The following is a 12,540-nucleotide window of genomic DNA, read 5'->3' as shown; positions in this document are numbered from 1 at the left end:
CGCTCCTCTGCCTTTCGTCTCCATAAATTTGTCTATTCTTGACATTTCATATAAATAGAACCATACAATATGTGGTCCTTTGTGGGTGGCTTCTTTCACTGCACATAACGTCCTCAAGGTCCATCCATTTTGTAGCATGCATCAGGATGTCCTGCCTTTTTATTGCTGACTAGTATCACATTGTACTGTTACTGTATGGGGATGCTGCATTTTGTTTATCCACTCATCATCTGACAGACATTTAGGTTTTGTCCACTTTCTTTGCAATTATGAATTTTTTGCTGCTATGAAAATTTGTGCACAAATTTTTGTGTAGACATATATTCTTATTTGTTTTTTATATATACCTTGCAGCAAAATTGCTGGGTCATATGGTAACTCTATATTCAATCTTTTGAGGAATTGCCAGACTGTTTTCCAAAATAGCTGCACCATTTTACATCCCTACCAGCAGTGTATGAGGGTTCTAATTTCTCCACACCCTCATCAACATTTGTTATTATCTATCTTTCTGATTATAGTTATCCAAGGGGGTGTGAAGCGATGTTCTTATTTTTGTATTTTCACGTATCTTTACATATGTTTTAATGTATTTACATAAAATTTAAACACGTTGAATGTATTTTAATGTTAGTGGAAGCATTTGAAATATTTCTTCAACCTGTGTTCTTTAGAGCCAAGTGGGCTCCTCCAGCTTTCCCAAGCTGTAATGAGAGTGTGGTCATCAGTGTGGGCAGATTTACTGCGAGGTCATGTCCTTACCAGGTGGATGAGGGGCGGGGACAGTTAGGGGAGTGGAAGGTGTAGCGAGAGGGTGGCCGTGGGGGTGGAAAAGGCAGCGTCCTAGATTTACAGATGAAGAGGGATAGAGAATGGATTGATCATTGTACTTTGAATAAAAGGTCTATTTTAGGATAATCTATGAAATGTTGATTCCCTGTGAATAGCCTGCTTTTTCTGAATTATTTCCTTCCACAGATGTCTCCTGTTCTGTAGCTATCAAGGTCTTCATGTTTTCTCTCTCCATCAAAATCTACTCTCAGAAAGAAATCTGGTAACTTACCTATGCTAAGAAATAAATGCCTGATAAGCCTCAAAGTGTTACTTTTTCATGGAATAGCTGCATTTTAACGGAGGGGGGAAAGCCACCTATTTAAAGGAAACAAAGGAAACTCTATCTGTGAAACTGAGAGAAGGGAAGACATTTTTAGAAGCAAGTTTATTCCCAGCATTTAGAAAATTATACCACATGAGCCAATTCCTACACACAAGACTGGCTTGCCCATGACATTGGGTGGAGTGGCTGAGGTGTAGCCCAAGTCAGAGTTTCTCCGTGGCTTCCTCTTTCGTCCTTGCAACACGGCCTGGTTTAACAGCCTCTGAGTGAAAAGTTATAGAAACACAGGCAATGCCTGGGGGAGACGAAGACATATAGCCCAAACCTGGGGCTTCTCAGGTAGGTCAACAATGGGGTGGGAACTGATCTGGGGGGGCTGCATAGTTTAATCTCTGTCATCACCTGAGGGGCACACCACTATCTTCCTTCAAATTAAGAAAGAAAAAGAATCAAATTATTTTTTATTATAAAAACATATCACTTTTATGAGGGAAAATAAAGTCCATCAAATAATTCTTCACCTCCATATGTTGAGAGACCAAATAACATACTTGTCATTCTCAAATAAAGTTTACCTTCTTTAGGCACTTGGAAGGAACTAAAAAGAGGTCCATACAATAGCAATATGAGGAACTGTATATGTTGATCTAGACCAGCAGTAGATGGTCTAGCAATGTCACTGCTTCAGAAAATGTTAGAAATATGTATTTTGGCAAAACTTATTCCAATTAATTAATATAAAATCCCTGGGACATATCAAAACTGAAAAAGGAAGCAGAGATCTTTTTAATTTCCCCAGTGCTCACTCACTGCTTTCTCTCTTTCTCTCTGTTTTTTTGTTTTTAAACTCATTAGTTGTTGCTTTCAGAAATTACCCCAAACTGCCAGGCATGAAATTGGTAATAGCTCATGCATTATTGGTTTACATGCCAATAATATTACAACTTATTTATCACCTGAGAGAAGACATGCCGACCCAAATGCCCCATTATTCACTTCATGTTTGATTACAGAAAACCAGAATTTGTCAAAGTGCATCTATCTAATGACCTGCTCTAGTCCATTATTATAAATTTAAATTAATATAGGTGATGGAGTCTTGGGAATTTACTGTGAATAAATATATACTTTTTGCATCTGGTTTACTCAGATACAAATATTCAATTTTATTTTCTAGAATTAACAAAGACATATCATCTCTCCAAATGCCATGGATAGCGTAGATTGAGAAAAGTCAGGTATTTTTATAACACATCACTTAATTTGCATTTTTCTAATGACTAATAATATTGAGCACCTTTACATGTGCCTAATAGTCATTTGCATATCTTCCTGTGGAGGGGAGGTAGGAGGTAGGGGGAAGGGAGGGAAGAGAGAACTAACTGGCAAGCATATCAGCCTAAATACCAACATAACTTTTATATAATCAAATTATCTTAAGACCATAGGTTTTTTTTGTTTTGTTAATGTTTTAAATGATAAAAAATCTATTATTCATAGTAAATTCTACAAGGACCTATAAAGACTGCTATCCTCAGTATTGTTCTCTAATATCTGCTCTGACTGTATTATGTAAATTCATTTCTTGAAAGAAGAAAACACAGGGAGAATGGTATAAACCTAACAAGGGTACAAAACACAATTGCAGGATGAATCAACTTCCCAAAGGTACAAATCTACGGACCAGGCAGGGAGGAAACTGCATGCGTAGAAGAAAGCAAGTTTAACAGAAACAAGGTTGTAAATGAGTAATGTGAGTGGTGGTGTTATTTTGTTACAAGGGTCACGACACACCTTTCTCTGTAATGAATATATAAGTCCCATAATCACAAAATTATTTTAAAAATACATTTATGAAAACGTATTCTTTATGAAAACTATGTCCTTTCAAAATACCATGCTTCCCAAATAACGTGCTTTAATGAATGACTTGAAGCTTTTCTTTGTCATGACAAGCTATCAAGGATGTTGTGTTTTGATTTGCAAAGTCCACATGGTTCATGGACTTTGTGGACAGGAAGAGCGTAGGCAAGATTATCGCTAATTGACTTTCTCAGTCTCCTTAAGGTCTTTAAATAATTTCCTTTAACTCTTCTGTATGTGAGAAACTATTATTACAGACTAAATTTTCTACCTTAATAGCAAGGCTTTGTTTTCCCTTCCTCCTTTCCTCCCCCTTTTCTTCCTTCCTTCCTTCCTTCCTTCCTTCCTTCCTTCCTTCCTTCCTTCCTTCTTTCCTTCCTTTTGTTTGTTTTTCTTTGTTAAGGATAAGTTAATTACCAAAACTTGGTGGCTTAAAACAACAGAAATGTATTCTCTCACAGTTCTGGAGACCAGAAGTCTAAAGTCAAAGTGTCAGCAGGCCCACACTCCTGGATATTCTGGAGCAGAATCTTTCCTTCCTTCTTCTAACTTTGGTGGCTGCCAGCATCCCTAGGCCTGTGACCATATCAATCCAATCTCTGCCTCTTCTCCTCTTCTGTGTGTCCTCAAATCTCCCTCTGCCTCCTTTTCATAAGGCTACATGTGATTGCATTTAGGGCTTACCCTGGTAAACCAGGCCCATTTTAACTTAATCACACCCGCAAGGACCCTTTTCCCATATAATTAACATTTACAAGGTCCAGGGATTAGGACTTATCATTGGGAGGCCATTAGTCAACCTACCACACATACTCATCTACTTTTTTTACTGTTGCTGGGCAGCCTCTGCGACCCTCACTTCCTTTGCGCAAGGTCATTGGTAGAACATACAGCAACTGAGATGTATGTTCTACCTTAGTGAAACAGGACAGAGGTTGCCACATTTGGCGTCACAGATATGGTCTCAGAATCAGTCAGCGGCAAGGAAAAAAAAATTAGGTGCAAAATCCTATGACTGTGAAATTGAATTGAATTGCCGAGCACTGGGGATTGGACTTTCTTTGAAGTTGGAGATGTAACTGTAAGTTCCAGATCCACAAATATTTACAATGTAAATATAAACTGGACCGTTGTTCATCAAAAACTCATGTTTACGTGTGTGTATGTGTGTGTGTGTGTGTGTGTGTGTGTGTGTGTGTGTGTGTTTATTCAATGCCAGCTACATAATTTGTGGATTTGTGTCTGGTGCTCTGTGTTCAAAAAGCAGGAAAAAAAGAAAGCCATTAAAGGTACTGGAATATATAGCTTTTTCTTTCCTCCACAGTTTCTCTCTTGACTTGTCATACTCTTTATTAGCTATTTAATGTCATTTTAAGTAAAGAAAAAATTTAAATTATTAGCATGAATTTTATTCTTCATCTTCATATTATGTGATGCCAGTTTTAAATGCAAGTATAAGGACATTTAACTCATATACAAAATAAAAAAATTACTTAATTCATACTTCATAGCTCAGACACGCATATGTACTTTGTTCTCATAAGAACAGTGGAAACACCACATGAAACTAATTTACTGTTTTTATTTCACTTCTTGCTACCCACACATTCTACCAACGCTCAGACTTTGGCTTACTGATGAGTAAGACGGTCTGAAAGGAAAAGGAATTATTAGTTGTCCTATCTTCCTTTTTTCTCCTATGTCATCATTTTCAGTATAAGTCATGGTTAACACAGGGAATAAGAATACAAATATCAGAAAGGATAGGATAGACTTCCTTGGTTGTGTTTCTTAGAATATCTGCCTTCTCTCTGCATTGGAAGCAAGTCCTGGTTGGAACGGAAGGCGTGGCCCTGCTTACTTAGTCACAGACATAGCTCTTTGCCTTGTACTCACTCTGGATCTCGCTGAACTTCCACACATCACAGGTCCACTGGAATATCACAGGTCATCGTGAAAGCTATACTTCTATGCCAATGGGGCAGCATGGAACGGCAGCAGTCGAAGCACGTGACTATATATCTGCACTGCTCGTGCTCAGTCTCCCGTGTCCACTAGCAAAACACAAATGCAAAGATAAAATTAGTAAAAATTTCAAGATGGTGACAGCAGAGCATTAAATGAAGTACAGGGTCGTTCCGAGCTCATAACCCTGGGTGACTGCACAGATTGTACGCCCATAAAGCCAGCTCAGGTTTAATTTGCCTTCACAAAGTATAAAAAATGTTTAAGGATTGATGGTTCAGTTTAAGTTGTTTTATACCCTCTCAGTCCCAACCTTTTCTAACATCACTATTAGTTACACACTAAAAAGCCCTCAAACTCTGGAATCAGGGATACTTGATTTGAGATCTCAATTTAGTTGCTTATTTTGTGTATAACTCGGCAGGTACTTAATCTTTCTAGCCACAAATGGAAAAATGCAGATAATGATACTTAACTTGTGGTGGCATTGTGGGGATTAAGGGCATAATATATAAAAAATCCAGTCCTAGGAGTCCCATAGAATAAGGAAGCGCTGAAAAAATGGAAGCAATTTTTATTATAAAGAGAAATAATTATTTGCATTAGTATAACACAGTGTCAAAGGAATGGCACGGGTGAATAGACCTGAAAACCTAGGACTGATTCCAGCTTAATTCAGTTACATGAGCTTGACTAAGTCACCTTCAGTTTTTTGGGATGGGTTCACTATCTGTAAAAGAGCAATAAAATACCTTTTCTCATCAAGTGACAGAGGTTTAATTGAGATAGTATCCTGTTTCCCCGATCCTAGCTGGACCATCAGCTCTAATGCGTCTTTTGGAGCAAAAATTAATATAAGACCCAGTCGTATTTTACAATAATATAAGACCCGGTCTTATCTAACAAAATATAAGACTGGGTCTTATATTAATTTTTGCTCCAAAAGACACGTTAGAGCTGATGGTCCAGCTAGGTCTTATTTTCGGGGAAACACGGTATATATGAAAGTGCTCTGCAAATTACCGGCAAATATTAGTTAGTATTCTAGCAGAACCGCCTTAGTGCTGAGTTGTGATAGATCAGGGTCATTTAAAAGAAGCTGGAATTAAGAAAAAAAGTTCGCTCATTCCTTTGTTCTCAATCTTTCTAAATCACTTTGTTTTAGATGTGTCTCTTGCAAGTAGCAAACAGTTGGGATTTGTTTTGTGAGCCAATCTGAAACTCTTTTATTTAATAGGTGAGTTAATCTCATTTACAGATGTTTGATTTTAGTTCTGCCATATTATTTTATGTTTTCATAGTTAAAAAAGGCTTTTTATTATGTGGCACTTTTCTTTGTGTTTTTAATAGCTTCGTAGAGACACGATGTACATAACCTAAGATTTGACACTCTAAGTATACAGCTCGATAAATTTTAGTTCTTTGTATCTTGGGGGGCTTAGTTTTTCCTGACATTTAGGGAGGAAGATTTGTATTTTTGCACAGATGGTCCTTTATAATTATAATTTTATGTAATACCCTTAATGATCTATTCCTTTAGATATTATCCAGTGTTCCCTACTATGGGAAATAACATTAAAATGTTTCTCTTCCTCTTGTATCCCTTTCTTCTTGTCCACCCAATTTAAGGGTGCACTCTTTCTTGGTGTTTACACGTTTGTATGGATATGTATATACTTATACTTCTGTTACTTGATTTGTCAGCTTTAAGGAATATTTTTGACTCCCAGCTAGTGTAGATGAGGCAATCAACAAATCTTTTCTATTCTCCACCCCTGTTAATCTTTCCCCAATGAGTTGTATCCTTTCTAGCTTCTCAAGACTCAAAACATTTACATTCTGACTTGTTACTTTTCTTTTTTCTCACATTTGTTTTAGCCTCAATTTTATTTTTAAACATAGTCAGTGCTCATTGCTGGTCCCTTTGCTATAATTTCCCAGTTATCTTTTGGTGAATACATTTCATTAATTCATAGTTCCTGTAGGGTTCATAGGACAATATTCCCTGAAAAATATTCTATGAGCAAGATAAACTGTATCACTTCCATAAGGACAACATGAAACCATAAAGCATACATTCCCTTTAATGTGAGAGTCTGTGACCAGACAAGAAAAACAGCTTCCGTTAACTTATTGTGTTACTAATCTCTGAAAATAATGTTTTCTGGAACAAACATTAAAGTCTTGTATTATTTGGGGATTCTACTCTCTGAATAGCCTACAAGCTACAAGGTGAACACAGTGGACCAGAAACTAAGTTTACTGATTTTATTGAGCTAATAAGTCCAGAGCTGGAGGGTGGGGGGGAAGTAATTCTCTGTACGGAAGTTTTCCTTATCTATAAAACAGACCAAGTAATGCTCATTTCTCATTGTCTAGGAGACTGTGTCCTAAGATCCTAGTATGCTACCATCAGCGAGAACAGAGTGGATCTGCAGAGATTAGATATGCATTAACCCTCACGACCCCAGTCTATTTAGTAAGGAATGTTTGCTTTCTGCAGTAAGTGCACTGGGAAATTCTCTTTTTAATCATAGAAATGGTTTCTCTAAACCTACTAACCAAGAAGAGCTAACATCCTCCCCGAAGATAAGAAAGTTACTGCCACGTTATCAACAAAATCAAGTGGACAATTTTTTTAGACATTTTTTTCCTTCTCTGAATGTAAAAGTAATATATTTTCACTATAAAATTTGTTGAAAAGTTCTGAAAAGTATATAGGAACAAATCTGGATATAGCTAATATTAATTGAACTTCTTTGCAGACTTTTTCTTTACACATAAATTAATAAACTCAACAATATTGGATCATGTCATATATGTTTACAACCTTCTATTTTCACCCAATCTTATGTCCTGAACATTTTTTCTATGTAAGACTAAATCATCTTAAAATTATTTTTTTAATGGCTGCAAGTATTTCATTTTAAGTGAGTACCATAAGTAACTTAAGTTTTTCCTTTTTATTTGGGCCTTTCCATTGGTTTCTTGTTTGGGACTATTTTAACAATACGGCAATAAACACTCTAGTACTGAATTAGTTGTATGTCTCTCCCATGATTTCCCCAGTATAAATTCCTAGAAATCGAAATTTCTTAGTCACAGGGAATGAAAACAATTTTAGGCTCTTTAAACACATTGCCAAATTGCTTTCCAGAAATATTATACTTTTCTCTGCAGTGTATGGAAGTAACAAGCCAAATGTATTGAACATGAAAAATAAATTTCATAAACATAAGATTATTTAATGTCATTATTTTAGACGACCTGTTTCCAAGATATGGGCACCTTCTGAGGGGAACTGCCTGTGCAGCATTTTATAGGCAACTGGCCGATGGTTCACCCACTCACTTAAGTTAGAATCCTTCTGCAGCCAGGTGCGGCTCTGCAGCGATCTGTCTGCTTCTTCCTTATTCCTTCTCATGCTCTGACATATGATCTTGCACCAGCCAGCTGCCTTCCACTTCCCCTGAAGATGCTGCCCACACCGCATTTTATAATGATTTGTACAAAGCACACAGCTGTAGTTATGCGTGTCCTCAGATTCAGCTCTCATGCTGGTAACCTCAAGACAGCTGGTTAACTAATCATGGTTTGTTGTAATAATATGTGACTCCAGTTGAGGAAGGAAGGCCACTGGTGGGAGGACTTTGGGAGGAATCCATGTATACTCTTTAGCTCCAGGAAAATGTTTTTAAATAAGGAGAAGGGCAGATGGACCCCATATCCGGCTGGAGGAGAAGCACATAAGCAAGGCCTGATTACTTGATCTCTGTAATCCTCAGTTTCTCCTTTCTGTAAACAGAGAAAATTATCTTTCCTGGTTTTTGTAACGAGGAGAGGTAGTCTGGTCAGTATGTGGCACATAGCAAGAGCCATATAGGTACTGTTTTTAATCATCATGATTAGTTACATGAGTGGAATATCCAGAAACCCAAGTGTAGAATCTAAATTGAGTTGAGCATCAGTTCTCAGTTCTTGAACTATTGCCAACTGTATTCCACCAAATCTAACATGCCAACTATTGCAAGAAGCTGCATTGATCATCAAGGTAGAAAAAAACTACAATTAAACAACGACACAAAGCTTTCTTATGACTGGCTCCATGAGGCATTTGATTTCAGAGATGCTTACACGGGAAAATGCATTTCTTAGAACCAGTGAGTAAGGGTTCACCGTGTTTCAGTGAATAATCTCTGTGACTTTTAGACTCTAACTGGGGCAGGCAGCAGGGAAGGGAGACGGGCGCAGGTGGTTGAGAAGCCTTGAGAGTCCAGCGAGGACAAGAGGGTGGGAGCCAGAGGACTGGGTGGTTTTTAACCCTACATTGTGCACGAATGTGCCGGAGCACAAGTTGCATACACATAAGCTCCTAACACACAAGCTCCGTTTCCCAGTGACACACCTCCGAGAAGGCTGTGTGCTCAGAGACAGAAGCAAGAGGTTGTCAGACAACTTCTGGAGATTAATAAAGAGATCAGAAAATTTTGTCTGAAACTTCTTGACTCTTAAATCATTCTACAGTGTCTCAAATCTTTTGAAATGTGTTTTATACCTTTTTTAGGGTGATGTGAGGAAATACAGATTTTTACACCACAGTGAAAAAAAAAAAAAATACCCCAAGGAGGATCAATCCTTTTGCTCAAAAATATTTAATGACCATCTATTATGTGAGTCATATGAAAAATGAAAAACCCTTCTCTCACAGAATTTACAGTCCTGTGACACAGGCTGTGTACACTAATGAGTGACTTTTCTGTGTTCAGAGCGGCACAGGAAGGAGAGGAAGCTGTGGACGGTGCCACATATCACATGGGATCCTAAGAGTCTTGGCTCCAGAAACCATTTCTACCATGTACGGGCTTTGGGATCTTGGGCATCCAGTTTTGTGGGGGTCTCTGTCTCAGTTTCCTCATTTGTAAAATGGGGCTTAAAATAGTACTTACATCTTAGAATTACTGTGAGGACTCAACGAGTTACGAAATGCCTGCACATGATGAGTACTTATTAAATGTTCATTATTGTAAGTTAGAAGGCTCTATCCAAAATTTCTTTTCAAATATTAGAATTCAAAAGAGTATAAGAGAGTAAAAATTCTTCCTCCCACTCCTTTTCTTTAGCCAACCACTTCTCCTCCCAATAACCAAATTGTCTTCCAGAGGCAATTTAGGTACATACAAGCAAACGGCAGCACATATATAAATGGTAGCATACCATACACACCATTCTATACCTTGGTTTTTTTAAATTAAAAGTTCATCTTATATATCTTTCCAAATCAGTACACACAGAAGATTCATAATTCTTGTTTTTAATGCTGTTGATTTTTTTCTTTTGTATAGTTATATCATAAATTACCTTACAATGTCCTTTAAAACAAAATGCCTTTTAAAAAATAATGAAACACTTTATTTCAAAATATGAGAATTTTTACTCTCTTATGCTCTTTTGAATTTTAATATTCCAAAAGAAATTTTGGGTTCTCCAAGTGTGTGGCAATAAACTTTATCTATATCATCTATATCTATATCTAACAATATATATAACAGACAATTCCAGAAAAAAAGAAATTATATATGGACTCAGGATACAAACTAGGATTCAGAGTTGCTACAATGTCCAATTTTAGCACATTATCTAAAATGTCCAATTTTCAACAAAAAATTATGAGACAGGTGAAGAAACAGGAAAGTGTGACCTTATACTCCAGAGAACACAGTCAATACAAACCAACACTGAATGGGCCTAGATACTGGATTTTGTAGAAAAATACTTTGCAGCTGTTATAATTGTGTCCAAAGAATTAAAGGAAATCTTGTTTAGAGAATTAAAGGAAACTATGTGGATAGTAACCTAATAAATAGGAAAATAACAACAAAGAAATTGAAACTACAAAAAAGAACCAAGTGGAACTTCTGTAGTTGAAAAGAACAATAACCAAAATGAAAAACTTACTAGATGGACTCAACTGTAGATTTGAGATGGCTATAGGTAGCAAAATTATTCTTCAAAAATAAAGGCATAAAAGAAAAATCCCATTAAACAAAGACTGGGATAATTCAGTGCTAGCAGACCTGCCTCACAAGAGCTACTAAAAGAAGTCTTTTTGCCTAAAAGGAAATAATACCAGATGGTAACTGGAAAGGATATGAGGAGCTCTGGAAATGATCAATTTGTGGGCAACTATAAAAGACTGCATAAGTAGATTTCTTTAATTTTCTACTCTTAATTTCTTTTAAAAACATGAAATTATATCAATCAATAACTATAATATATTGTTGAGTTTATAACACATATAGATGTAATATATGTGACAATAATATAGTGTCAATACATTTTTCCAGTAATATATTGGAAAAAGGAGGGGAGGAAATGGAACTATATTTGAGCAAAGTTGCTATATTTTACTGGTATTAAGTCAGTATTAACCTGGAGCAGAATGTGCTTGTTGTAATAATTCCTAGAGCAATCTCTTAGAAAACAACTTAAAATATGTAGATAAAAAATCAACAGAGGGATTAAAATCATATGCTACAAATATTTAACACAAAAAAAAGCAGTAAAAGATGGAAAGAAAAACAAAAATGGACATGAGATACACAGAAAATGAACAGCAAAATGGCAGATGGAAATCCAATCATATCAAAATCACATTAATGGGAATTGACTAAACATATCCATCAAAGGCCAGAAATTGTCAGATTGAATTTTAAAAAGAAGATCCTGCTGTATTTTGTCTACAAGAGACACATTTTAGATTAAATTCACAAACAGTTTCAAAGTAAAAGAATGGAAAAATAGATGCCTCAGAAAATGTAAAAAATATAAGAAAATCAGAGTGGCTATATAAACATCAGATAAAATAAACTTTATGACAAGAACTGTTACTAGAGACAAAAAAGGACATTTCATTATGATTAAAAGGTCAATAAATTAGGAACATATAACAATTATAAAATGTATACATGTATAATAACGAAGTTCCAAAATATGTGAAGGAAAAACTAACAAAGTTCAATAAGAAATAGATCATTCAACAACTATCGTGGAAGACTTCAATATCTCACTCACAATCACTTGTAGAAGAAAGAAAGTTAGTAAAGATATAGAAGATTTGAACAACACGGTCAACCAAGTGGACCTAATTGATATAAATAACACTCCACCTAACAAAAGCAGAATGCCAATTCTTTTCAAGAACACATGGAACCCAACAAACTAAATCTTATGGGATCAGCTAAAGCATTTCTTAGAGGGAAATTTACAGCTGTGTATTTCTACATTGAAATAGTAGAAAGATTTCAAATCAATAACTTAAACTTTTATCTGAAGAAACTAGAAACAGAAAAGCAAACTAAATCCAAAGCAAGGAGAAGGAAGGAAATAATGAAGACTAGAGTGGAAAAAAATAAGAATATAAAAAAACAATAGAGGATATCAATGAAACCAAAAGTTGTTTCTTTGGGGAGAGAAAGAAAGAGAGAGAGAGAGAGAGAGAGAGAGAGAGAAGAGAGAGCATTGCTACTGACCTAGAAATTAACAGGATTATAAGGAAACAGTATGGTCAGTTGTATGCCAACCAATTTGATAGTCTA

This window comes from Rhinolophus sinicus, chromosome 16 (assembly GCF_057876585.1).
Source record: "Rhinolophus sinicus isolate RSI-liver-muscle chromosome 16, RSI-T2T, whole genome shotgun sequence".
Classification (NCBI taxonomy): Eukaryota; Metazoa; Chordata; class Mammalia; order Chiroptera; family Rhinolophidae; genus Rhinolophus; species Rhinolophus sinicus.
This window is presented reverse-complemented; position numbering follows the sequence as displayed.